Below are 14,480 nucleotides of genomic sequence, written 5' to 3'. Positions count from 1 at the left end.
ACGGAAGCTTGCACATGTAACAGGTTCTGAATTTTATTTAAGAACAATGTCAAAACACTGAAGGAAATTGAGTTCACAAATTTGTGAAAACAATTCCAAAACACGAGAAAATGATTGTTTTCTTTATAGTAATCCACTCCACAGTCATTTTTGTCTTGTGAAGATTAGAATCATTCCTATGTTTCCCTTTATTATTTTTCCATGTTCTCTTTCATTTTCTCCAACGTAATATTTTTATTGATTATTTGGGAATTTCACATAATGCACCCTGATCATACTCACTTCCCAGTACTTCCAGGTCCATATCTCAACCCTTTTGACCCCCACCAAAAAAGGAAGAAAGAAGGAAAGAGAGAGAGAGAGAGAGAGACAGAGACAGAGACAGAGACAGAGACAGAGACAGAGACAGAGGGAGGGAGGGAGGGAGGGAGGGAGGGAGGAAGGAAGGAAGGAAGGAAGGAAAAAGGGGGTAAAAAAACAACCAACAATGTCAACAACAAAACCCAAACAATCAAACATAAAACAAAATAACAAAAAAAAAAAAAATGAGAAGCCCAATTTATATTGTCTTATCCTCACTGGGGCACAGTCAAATTTCAAGTGGCCAGCCCTTAAAGGATACTGAATCCTGCCCCATACCCACTTTTACCATCAATTGTGGAGAGCCACATTTCAGGATCCTTATCGCAAGTCCTAAGAGTTCTCTTCTCTGGCCTCCTGTCTAGGCTGTTTCATTGAGGATAGGGAGGGTACTGGTTGTCACAGAATCCCTGTATAATTCTCTTTTTCATCTGTGAGTCTGCAGTTATTGACAAAAGGAACTTCTTTGCTTTTTATAGTCATCAGGAGCAAGGATCATTGATGCCCACATGGTTTCAGTAGGACAAGTCTCCTTTTACTAGCAATCATGTGTTCCCCTTCTCTACCTCTTTTTAATCTCTCCTGTTTGCATTTATATAGCCAGCTAGGGCTGATGGCCAGCCAGTGAGCATAGGAAAGGCCCTGTTCAGTAATGACATCTGGTTCTGCAGAACCAGCTCCAGCAACTCATAGATGAAGTAGATGTTGGTGTGGATTGACTCAAAGAACTGTGCCTCAATGGTAGTTCCCGAGTTGGTCAGCTCAGGCTTCTATGTGCAGAGTTACATGGGTCTCCTATTGCCCGCTTGGGCCTCTGCTCTATTACTTCAAAAGGAGCTATAGGCATGCAAGGAAGACTGGAAATGGGAGAGGTAGTCTTCGCCAGTGAAAAGCACATCAATTGGTTGGTTGTACAATACCAAATTATCAGCCTTGAAAACAAACATATTTACAAGTAATAGTATATAAACTGAAGAGGACATGTTTAGGTATATATATATATATATATATATATATATATATATATATGTGTGTGTGTGTGTGTGTATATATATATATATATTCATTATATATATGTGTGTATATATATATATATATTCATTATATATATGTGGGTGTAGGTGTGTATGTATGTATATATGTATATATGCATTCAATAATAGTTGGTGAATAGAAGAGACCTTGAATTTGAAGGAGAGTGGGGAAGGTTACATGGGAGGGTTGGGGTGGGGAATGGAAGTGAAAAATGCAATTAAATTATAACTTTTAAAAACTAATAAATAAATATAATCAGCAAAAAAATCTACTTTAATCGTTAAAAAAATTGAAGATGACATTATCCATAGTTAAAATTCGTGCAAGTCCTTTCAAAAGATTATTTTATGATTCATAAGTCTTCAAAGCACAGTGTATAGGTAGGTAAATGGCCATCAGTTGAGCTACTGAATTTGCTGCATTACCTTACACTCATTTCCTCCCTGATGGTTATCACTGGGTGATATATTGAAGGTGTCTTCCTTATCTTTTTCCTCTTGTTTTTTTCCTACTCAAGGTGATTCCTAAATATCAAAGTATGCTGCTAAAGGATGCAGCTTTGCTTTACTGCCAATTCATAGTCCCCCTTTCTGGCTTTCTTTAAAGTGACCTCAGTAAAATTATCCACAAAATGCATTGAAAAATTTCATTCCTCATTTGATTTCATTGTAAGTATTATAAACACAAATTTCACCACAGTTGGTGGGAAATAGAAAAGGTGATAAAGGCTGCAATCTCTACTAGTAAAGTTAGATGCTTTAAGAGACATTGGGCATGGAAGGTGGGTGTGGTGCACACCCCTTTAATCCTAGCACTTGGGAGACAGAAGCATCTCTGTGAGTTCAAGTCCTGTCTGGTCTTCAAAGGGACTTTCAGGGCAGCCAGGATTATCCACTGAGAACTTGTCTCCACAATAATAATCATAGTAATAGCAATAGTAAGAGTAATAGTGATGACTATGACGATAAAGATGATGAATACAATGATGATGATGATGATGATGATGACAATAATAACGAGGATGAGAAGGAAGGAGGAAGAGGAATGGAAAGATGTCTTAGAGGTTAAAATCACTGGGTGCTCTTCTGGAGGTCCTGAGTTTTATTTTCAGCAAACACGTGGTGCCTCACAACCATCTAGAGTGGAATGCAGTGCCCTATTCTGGCATGCAGACATGCGTGCAGACAGAACACTCATGGACATAAAATACATAAAATAAATAAATCTTCAAAAAACATACCTTGAAGACAGTTTTAGAAAAAAAAAAAGACATGTAGGGGCAAGAAAAGAAGAAGGAAAGGGCAGCAAACAAGCTCTAGAGTAGTGGATCTCAGCCGGTAGGTCATGACCCCTTTGGGTTTGCATAGCTGATAGTTACATTACAATTCATGAAAGTAGCAAAATTATAGTAGAAAGTAGAAAGTATTTTACAAAAGATTTTTAAACAGCACACAAGTCAGGAGATAATTATCAAGATATCTCTTGAAGTGGAATAACCTATCAATTTGCTGAAATATTCCTTATCTCAATGTCTTTTGAGTCTTAGGGTTAGTGAATAAGGAAAAATAAATCTTTCTAAATGAGCAGTAGTAACTTTACCAAAGACATCTATTTTATTAACTTACCTTTGAGATATCTGTACAAATGTTGAATATCATTTATTTCAAGTTCGTGGAGGAGAAATCTACCTGAATCCTTCCACTAGATCAGCTCTTCCTTGTGTTTGCATCTGTGCTGTGAACAGAAAACATGTTTTAACAGGCTAAGTTTTAAGTAATCATTTCTGAGTCTACATTTCAGATAGGAGGAAGCTCCACTTCAGAGCAGCAGTGAAAGATAGTGCAGTGAGTCTACTAGCATTGGTCTTGCGATGGCAATGTAAATCAGGATTGGCATTTCTCAGAGGCCACTGGGAGGCATGGAAAGACCTCATTCAGGACTGATCTTCATGGTAACTGTGTGGGTTTTGTGATGCTGAAACCACAATAAACAAGGACAGTAAGGTCAACAGATTACATTTATCAAATTACAAATGTGCTTTAGTACTAAGAAAACCATCTACTCAGCACAACCTTCCTTTTCTTACTTCTCTTAGATTCAGTTCTTTGGCACAATTGAAAAGGTGTTGACTGTCACTTGCAGCAAAGGATGCTTTCTCCTTTGCACAAAAATATACAAAGGTAAAGAAGAGTTTGTTTGCATTTTCAAAAGAATATTTAAAAGTATCAAGTCTAGTTTATGCTCAAAAGTGATCACTGAATATAATAGGAAATGTGCATATGAGTATATGTACATAATAACAGAGTAATAATTTGGCACATTTATTTATAAGTATTCTTTTTTTTTCCTTTGTTTCAAATAAAAACACTTTAGAGAGTTCTTATAGTGTTTTCGAAAGACTATTGTACCAAGTTCCTGGAAATTGGATTTTCAGCCTAGGCACATCACAGTCTAATTGTGTAACTTTGTTGTACCATGTCATTTAATTAAAAGTGTAACTAGGTTGTGTTAGTGTTCAGTTCAGTCCTGTTTACCTGAAATTGGCCATTGAGCTCCTCAGTAAGCAAGGAGACATTCCATTTCCCACACACCAATTACCAATGCACGCATTGTTCTCATGTAATGTTGGCTATAAAAAATAACAATTAAAGGCCCACAATTGCATCTCTTGGAGGGATGGATGTTTCAGTCAGAGGAGCCACATTTTTTCCATTTCATCTCCATGTATGAGATGTGATTGTCTTCCTTCTACTCAAGTTGTAGATCAAAGGCTCAAGAAAAGTATACTATAGATGAAATTGCCTACATCTTTGCTCTGTTTACAGTGAGATTGTATTCCAGTTGATGTAGAAGAATGGGGTACAAAAGAAAGACTGGGTAAAAAATGCTAGTAAGTGTGGAATAGTACCCCAGTGATCCATTTAAGCCCAGAGTTTTTGATGCTATAGAATTTGCATCCTCCATGAAGCTACCAATCTAATATCTGGTATTTGGTAGTACAAAACTGGAGTCAGTAGCATTTTTGTGAATGACTGGAGGCAGTAGCCATTGGATAGTTATTTGTGGGAATGTAGCATGAGACGTATAGCCAGGAAAAACAATTTCTTTCTTTTTTGAAATTCTAACATCTACAGAGGTTTTATGATTTGCCAGACTATGAATAATTAAGTTAATTCAGTTATTCACTTACCTGTTTGCCAATCTTTTCTTGTTAGTATTTACAGTCAACTTCACACATTCTATAATCACATGAAGAAAATGAATTAGTACCAACTGAATAATTGTGTTTATCATGTGAGTGGGTGGGTGGGCATGTTTGTGAGGGGTTGTCTTGTTGTCTTGACTGTCAATTGATAGGAAGAGCTCATCCCACTTTGGGGTTCCATTTCCTAGCTGTGTGGTCCTGGAATATGTATTGAAAGAACAAAATCTAACTAAGAGCATCTAGATCATCCAGAGAGCAAGCCAGCAATCAGTTCCTATGTGGATCCTGCCCAAAAATTCTTGCCTTGAAATTTTCTCCTGACTTCTATAAAAATCTGGATTGTGACTCCAATAAGTCCTTTCCTTGCCACATCACATTGGGACCTTAAAGGAAATGTCCTAGGGCAGGAAGAAGGAACTTATATAGTCCTCTTCCAGAAGAAAGACATCATGTGGAGGCGTTGCCATACCATAGGTAAGACTCTGACCAGAATTGTTCCTGTCTGAAAGAACTGCAAGAACAAAAATAGAGAAGCCTGAGAAAAAGCATGTCCAGTGTCAGGCCCAAATTGGAATCCAGCTCAGGGAGAGGACCCAAGGCCTGACACTATTACTGATGCTATGGTGTGCTTACAAACAGTGGCCTATCATGACTACCCTCTGAAAGGCCCATCAAGCAGTTGAAAGACTAAGTGTATATTTACACCTAATCAATGGACAGAAGCTTGTGACCCCAGTGGTTGAGTTAGGGAAAAGCTAAAAGAAGCTGAGGAGGAGGGTGACCCTACAGAAAGACCAGCAGTCTCAACTAACCTGGATCCCCGGGATCTCTCAGACACTGAGGCACCAACCAGGCAGCATACACCAGATGATATGAAGCCCCCAACACATATACAGCTGAGGACTGCCAGGTATGGACTCAGTCAGAGAAGATGTACCTAGCCCTTGAGAGACTGGAGGCCCTAGGGAATTGGGAGGCCTGGTGGGGTGCGAATGGGGGTGAGGGCATCCTCTTGAAGAAGGGAGAGAAGGTGTGAGATGTGGAACAGTCAGAGGGTGGATGGAGAGGGGGGTAAAGTCTGGGCTATAATAAAAGATTAAAGAAAAAATTTAAAAATAAACAAAAACTAAAAGTATACAATGAACAGAAAAAATCCTACAAAATTTATGTTGAAATTTTATTGCTATTTTAACCATTCTGAGGTGAGACATTTAAAATATGATTAGTTTGGGATGGCTCTGCCATCATCAATGGATAAATGTGTTGCTAAAAGAGGTAGAAGTAGGGATCACATGCATCTTCTAGTTACCGTGGGGATGGTCGCCTAAGAGGAAGGCTGAGTGCAGCTTGTTTTGTTGTTATTGTTAGTTTGCTTATCAGTTTCACATCCATGTGTTCACTTGCTTCGCTGTCAGTGCTCATCCCAGTTACATTTTCACCAGATTCCAGAACTTGCTCTTAAACAGCTGGGCCCCGGAAGATGAGCCATGTAAACTTCGGGCCCCAGGAATATGAGCAATGTAAACTTTGAAAGGTTGTGGTTTGCTCAGTCTGTTGTATTTCATTACACCAACAGAAAACAATCTAACACCCCCCCCCAAGAAAATAGAGAAAAGTACTGAAACTTGTAAATGCACTAGCACTATTTTACAGGTAAAAATACACGCTCAGACAGACAATACAGCAAAAGGTTCCCTTAGTCACAGTGCATATGTTTGTGCATAGACAATCTATAATAAAAATACAAATATTTCATTTTCTGTTTCTATTTAGAAAATATTTTATTTAAAAAAAACAATGTTTAAAAAAATAAATAGAAACAATAGTTTTAGAAAGAATGTTGTGCCAAAGGCTTGGGGATTATATTTCATATTGTTGATTATATAGCCATATGCAATCTGATTGACAGAGAAGCGTTCTGTTCCAGACACTGTTTCCTTGGTGGTAAGAGTCAAACTGCCAGGCTGGATCCATCCATGTCCACATAATGCCAACTATGGTGCTTTGAATGGAAATGGCCCCCACAGGCTCTAACATCTAAATCACCAGGGAGTAGAAATCTTTGAAAAAAATTAGAAAGATTCATCAGCATGGCTTTGTTGAAGAAAGGGTGTCACTGGAGGTGGACTTTGAGTTTTAAAAGCCCATTCCAGGACCAGCCTCTTTTCTTACTGCCTACGGATCAGGATGCAAACACTCAACCACTTCTCCAGCACTATGTCTACCTTCATGCTCCCATGCTTCCTGCCATGATAATGGAGAAAACCTTAAAAACTGTAAGCAAGTCCCAAGTTAAATCTTTTCTTTTATTCGATTTTCTTGGTCATGGTGTCTCTTCACACCAATAGAATAAATGCTATGAAAAGTATTTGTTTCAATAATGTCAAGTATTTGTAAAGACACAAAATTAAAATGAGATGTATATAGTGTTCCTACTATCTACTAGACAAAGGAAGACTCAACACATACTTATGAATATCAATGTTTATCTTGAAAAAGTTAACTTTTCTTATGTTTAAACTCCCTTAAGTTGATACTGTACAAGGAACTGGCTCTTTAAAAAGCAGTGTCATTCTGGAGGATGAGGCACTTTGAAATACAAGGTTCGGAGTCAGCAAGCTGAGGGTGAAATATGGCCATTTTGTTTTCACGTGGAACGGCCTTGCATCACTGGTAAAGCAAAAACACAAGATGCACAAATCTCAGTATTGTCATGGTAACCTAATAACATGTTGATTTTGTTGTAAGAGGCTCGAGATGAGTGCCAGCTACAGGAAGTTGTACTTCTCTACTGTTTACATTGTGTGCGTGTGTGTGTGTGTGTGTGTGTGTGTGTGTGTGGTGCATGTGCATGCATGCCTCTGTGTGTTTCTATGTGTCTGTGTAGAAAATTATATATATATAAAATTATATATATATATATATATATATATATATATATATATATATAGAGAGAGAGAGAGAGAGAGAGAGAGAGAGAGAGAGAAACAGGGAAAGAGAAATAACAGATAGTTGATGACTAGGCGTTTCCTGTCCAGGGGTAAAAGAATGGATTTTTGCATAACTACTTCTCTTAAAAAAAAAGCCTTTAAATCAAAAATAAAAAAAATCAAATAAATTATAGATGTTTTTACTTTAACTTTATTTTAAAAGTAAATTGAACTTTTACTAAAATTCCATAAAGGACCTAGAAGTAAATTGCATACATTTATTCATGTACTGAGCAAAGTTTCCCTTTACATAACACAAAAGTAGAAAACTCCAGGAAAGATTAATGAGATAAGGTACATGAAAAATATGTATGTATATATCCATGCATATGACTATATATTATATATATATATTCTAGATTTATACACAAATATATATATAAGTCTAAGATATATAAGGTTTACATATATATAAAATCTTACATATTTATAAATTTACATATATAAATATAAAATACATAAATACATATATAAGCATACACACATATATATGCATGCATAAAATCAGTCACTGTAAGGATCAAGTCTTGTTTCATAAGTGTGTTATTTGGGTGATTATGTGAGTGACATTGCTCCTACCAGAGGACAAGAAGCTGCAAGTCACTGAACTGCACTTTTACATTCCAGTTTGCAGAATTTGCCAGATGTAGTTTGCAAACAAACTCAACAGACTTGTGTGCTTCCTTCATGGGAATGGGTTTAATGCAGCATGCTCTGCTGGGTTCCCATCATTAGTTTCTAAGCAGTGAGAGCACAATCTGTCCTTGAAACTTCTCAGAAACTCTGCTGTCTGTGACAAGAAGTGCAGCTCTATGCATTGCACATGTTCACCTAACAGGCTCTGACCGGTCATCATCCAATTATGGCATCTGCCCAGGAACATAGCAGCAGACAAATAATAAATATCAGCACACTATTAATTCACTATATAGAAAAATAATGAAGTAATTTCATTGGCATTGAAATATACCTGCCTTGGCTTCATTTTAAGTGGATAAATCAGATCCCATTAGACAAGCATTTCATGCTTTCTTTTAGAATTAGAACTGAGAGGAGGGGACAAGGCAGTATGGACAGAGAAGTGGTCGGAAGGGGGAGACAGAAGTGACTGGGGAGCACAGGCTGAGTAAGAGCAGTGGAGTAAAGGACTATCAAAGTTGTCTTGTTGCCATTTAACATTATAAGTAATAACCATAAAAATATGTGTGCAAATAACAATAGCTCTATCTGAGGAAACTAAATCCAATGTCTGTTACTAAATTAATGCAAGCAAAAACAAGAATTGCTATTTTGCTGTCAAAATGTGAGGTTAAAAATCCATGAAAAAGTCTTGTTATCTTGGGTGCTAGAAATTGTGAATCACCAAATATATTAGTAATTTATATATTGATTTTTCTGAATTTAATAATATTATAGGCCATAATTATGTATAATTTATCATATTTCATATGATTAATGGATTTTCGAATTATCATACATATGCATTTTCTGTAGTGCATCTTTGGACTGTTTAGGTAGACATTTGTAGCATTTCTTCTGTTTTAAAAACCATTTCAGAATATTAAATAAAGAAGATTGAATGAGAGAAACATTTGTCATCTCAGTCATTAAGAAGTCAGTTCCAGTCTTCACCCAGTGGCTAAATGATGTCATCAAGAATCTAGTTCTCTCTCTCTCTCTCTCTCTCTCTCTCTCTCTATCTATCTATCTATCTCTCTCTCTCTCTGCCATTCTTGAAAGATTGTTTACTCACACATTTAAAAGATGGCACATTTTCTATATGCTATTCTGGTTCATCGTAGATGCTATTCCTAGTAAGAAATGCAGGCACAGAAGGAAAACATGGGCTGTGGTACTAAGTTATCTTGAGACCAATATATGCACTGGTGACTAAGTTCAGCTTATATTTCTAAAACAGATACTATATCTGAGCCAATCATGACCACCTAACCTACAATCTCCAAAACTCTATGAGACATTGAATTCCAAAAGAACAAAATCATGAGTTTGTGTTACCAGAAGTTGTCAAGTTTCTGGTGATTTCTTACAAGTTTAAGAAGAATCTAACAACTATGTTTGGGACAATTCCAACAATAATTTACAGTACCAAGAATGCAAAGGTAGGGGCTGGAGAGATGGCTCAGCGGTTAAGAGCACTAACTGTTCTTCCAAAGGTCATGAGTTCAATTCCCAGCAACCACATGGTGGCTCACAACCATCCTTAATGAGATCTGATGCCCTCTTCTGGAGTGACTGAAGACAGCTACAGTATACTTACATATAATAAATAAATAGATTGGGCCAAATCCATGTGACTCTCAAAGACAGATTAAACTCGTGCTTAATATCTAAATGTTGCTACTAGGAAATAGCCTTTGTGATACTATTGTAGCTATCCTATAGCATCACTTGTCTTTGGGTTCTCCTCCATGTACCTTACTTCTAGGTTTGGAGTCTTTATACCATTACAGTAGACTCTAAACCTCAATTGAATCTGTGATTTCTATCTTGCCATGAACCCTATAAAGACCACAGTATCATCAAACCACAGCAGGTATCCTCAAAGTGTAGTTACTCAAAAGAATATATTCTAGAAAAACAAGGTCATAAAATCTTTATGATGATCAGGAAATATCAGTTGTACTTAAAGGCTTCAGGAAAGCCACTTTTTGGTGCTTTGCATATGAAATTCAGCAGGCACACTATACATGATATGTTTCTGGCAAGTTTTTATGTTACTTTTAATTCTCTCATGAATTCATTCATATCAAAGTATAGAGTAATTTTATGCTCTTAAATAATCATGATGGCATAGATATCAGCAGTCTTGATCAAATCAGAATGAAATAATATAATATATCATTTGTTGTCACAATCAGTGCTGCTTCGGTATATGATTAACATGATCTTGAAACCATAAGCATAATGACACCAAACTATGTTTTGTTTATCCCTATGTAGCACACATTCCCATGAATACCTATACATACACTCATGGGTATACCCCTACACACCCATGTACCTTTTCCAGATATCATCAGTTCAGAACCCATTGACAATTGAATGTTCTTAAATTGTTTGTAAACAAATCATTATGCACTCTATGTTTTATACAAACACAGAAAATATTGTGCAATTTATTTTCTTTCTATTATGAATTTGTATTTTCAACTGAAACCACAGATAAAAAGTTAAAAGTGTAAAAATAAGAAAATAGAGCTATAAGTAAGCTCACTCAAATGAACCAGGCAAGGTAGGATCCACTTTTAACCAATGAGCACTAATTAAAATATGCATATTATGGTTTTGTTAAATGGAAGAAAAATAGTTTAGGGTGAACCTCTAGGTTCACCCCAACTTAGAAAATTTAGAGAAGTAACAATTACTTTAAACATAAAAGTGAGATTTATATTAACTCACCATACATGGCTGTCCAAGGAGATAGGGATCAATTTGAAACAATATTTCACCTATCGTGGACCCAAGGTCCTCCTGTAATTGAGTTACTTCTTTAGAAAATTTCCATGAGATCCAATAGCTAGAAGAACCAGTTTTTCCTCATGAAGGAAAGGAGACATTAAAAAGGAGAAAGAAGGTAACTAAACTGGAACCTTCCACAGCAAATTCCTGAGAACAAGTAGCAACTTACTATACTTGAAAGGACATCTCAACGAGTCTTCATAAATCCTTCAAATCCACAGTTGCAAGAATAGCCTACAACACAAGTATTGCATAGTCGAGCCAAACTCAAAGTGGTCCTTAGAATCCTCAGAATCAGTTATCAACGATAAAAAGAGAAATAATTTGCAGGTGATAAATGACGATACATATATTAGATGTTTGTTACCCAATAGGCATATACAACCTAGATGTGTCTTTTTTTTTTAGATATTTATTTCATTTACATTTACAATGCTATCCCAAAAGTCCCCCACCCACTCCCCCACCCTCCCACTCCCACTTCTTGGCCCTGGTGTTCCCCTGTATTGAGGCAGATAAAGTTTGCACAACCAATGGGCCTCTCTTTCCACTGATAGCTGACTAGGCCATCTTCTGATACATATTCAGCTAGAGACATGAGCTCTGGGGGGTACTGGGTAGTTCATATTGTTGTTCCACCTATAGGATTGCAGATCCCTTTAGCTCCTTGGTTACTTTCTCTAGCTCCTCCACTGGGGGCCCTGTGATCCATCCAATAGCTGACTGTGAGCATCCACTTCTGTGTTTGCTAGACCCTGGCATAGATGTGTCTTTTTAAGACAGTGAAGTCTTAGGAAAAAGCACTAAAATAAAGTATATGATAATTTTATCATTCATCTTGGAAATCACTGTAGCAAAAATTAATAAGCAATTTACAATAAAACAGATGCTAATTGTACTTTTATTTACAATCTATAACACAAAGGTCACTATCACTTAGACTGCAAAGCACTCTTTATAGCGGAAAATAAGGACAAGAGCCAGATATAGATACCATGTGAGCTCATTGCCCCATAAGCTGCTGATCTTCCTACTGTCAGTCTAGACTTAAGAGTCAAACCATTGGACTGAATAATAACTTTTACAAATATATTGCTGCATTCTAAAATGAAAGTCTTATGAATTTTGGCATGCATTGAAAAGGGATTTTTGCAGATACAGTTAAATCTTACCATGAGACTACTCTGGAGATCCTCAGGCAGGCATCAGATGCAAAGACATGTGCCCTTTATAACACAGAAAACAGAGAGACAGAGAAGAACCATGTAAAGACACAGGCAGGAGTGGGAGGGATAAGGATCACTAGAGCTTGAAGAGGCAAGAGAAGGTCATGCTTCACAGGCCCATGCCTCAATGCTTCCATGCCACAGCCTTAGAGAGCTCAGACTCTGCCTTCCAAACCTGTGAGAGAACTTTTTTTGTTGCTCTTTGAACTTCCCAGACTTATACAAATTCATTATTGTAGTGATGGGTGAGAATAGTCTCTATCTACTTTCTGATGAAAGGTATAAGCACTAAGTCACTTTGTAATGAGGTAGTTATAGGAAGCTCGGGGAAATTACTGTAGGTGTGTTTGGAAGCTAGATATATATATATATCTAGATATAACATCTCATATATATATATATATATATATATATATATATATATATATATATATAATTATTGTTCTGGATATAACATTTTAAGTCATTTTTACTAAAAATGAAAACAAAATTTTCACTAAATTAAAATGAAGATGTCTATAAGTTCATTCCCACCTGTACATTGTTTATAGAAAGGATCCAACTATGTAGCCTAGGCTCTCTTGGGGAGGACGTGTAGATTAGGCAGTCCTCAACCTCACAGACATTATCCTACGTCTTCAATGCTGCTACAAATAGCTTCCATCTATACATTTCTAATGCTCAAATTTCATCATGTCTTTAAAAATATTCTAGGAAAATAGTATATAATATAATAAAAGAAAACCCAGTGGTTTCTACTTACGAGTTGGACCAGCAGACTGAAGAATAACTTCCTTCTGTTTGCTTGTCTTGTCAAATACCTATGTCATAGTATTTTGGGTTGTCTTATTACAGTGTATTTTGATGTTATTATTATTCCAGAGAATCCTGTTTGTTTCCAATAAAAGACAGAAAGGGAGACAGATGGGAGACAGGGTGCAGAGGAACTGGGAGGAGTAGAGTAAGGAGAGACCACAACCAGGATGTACTATGTGAGAGAAAATGTATTTTCAATAAAAAATAAAATGAACAAAAATCTTCTAGGAAAATCATATATGATATTATCTAATATCACATAAGAAAGCCTTATGTAAATTAAGAAAAATCATGAGTAAGAAATAAGAAGATTCACTTATTTTTTACACAAAATTTTCCATAAAGTCACCATCTCTAAAACTTGACCTGATTTTAAAAATTCAAGAATACACTCACCTGATCTCAAAAGTCGTTTTCAGACTATTGATTGCAATTGATTCTCAAGCAATAATGATTATTTATATTTTTGTTCATGCTTATAATAGTCATTTATATAAAACTAATTTTCAAATTTCCATGTGGGAAAAAAAATGTTGGAGATGTTTTCATAAGGTGAGTGAATTGTTTCAACTAGCAAACCACCAACAGGAATGTAATGATACATCCTAGAGCCATGCCCAGATGAAACCATATCAGTGCATGAGCAAAGGATACAAGTGACATCTCAAAACTATTATTGCACACCCTGACTATTACCTGAGTTAATCACCCATAAGATTCTCAAATGTATTATTTCAGAGTTATCCTGGAATGATAAAAATCCAAAGTTTTGCAAAAGCAATTAGGCATTTAAAAACTCATATATAAGAAAAAATATAAAAATCATACCATCAGAAAGCTATTTACTTTGCCTTATTATCATGCTGAATGTCTGCAGAGTTTTTGAACCAACATACACACACACACACACACACACACACACACATATATATATATATATATATATATATATATATGGTTACAAAGAGTTTTCATTTTACTTGTAAACCTGAAAACAAAAACAAACACAAAGAACTTCAAACTATAGCTAAAGGCTTTCAGTCATGCCCACCACACCATCCAGTTTTGTGATCTATTTCAAATAATCCTAAGAACAACATCAGAGAACAACTATAAAAGTTTTTATGAGATTGCACACACACACACACACACACACATTCTCTCTCTCTCTCTTTCTCTCTCTCTCTCTCTCTCTCTCTCTCTCTCTCTCTCACACACACACACACACACACACACACACACACAAACACACACACACACACACACACACACACACACACCAGTAGAAATAGGATGAGAAGAAATGGTCACAGAGATTATGACCCTATTGTGATTATTAAATTGTTTGTTGTATTACTTCAATTAGTT

The sequence above is a fragment of the Mus musculus genome, chromosome 5 (genome assembly GCF_000001635.26).
Source record: "Mus musculus strain C57BL/6J chromosome 5, GRCm38.p6 C57BL/6J".
Classification (NCBI taxonomy): Eukaryota; Metazoa; Chordata; class Mammalia; order Rodentia; family Muridae; genus Mus; species Mus musculus.
Note: the sequence above shows the minus strand (reverse complement) of the source record.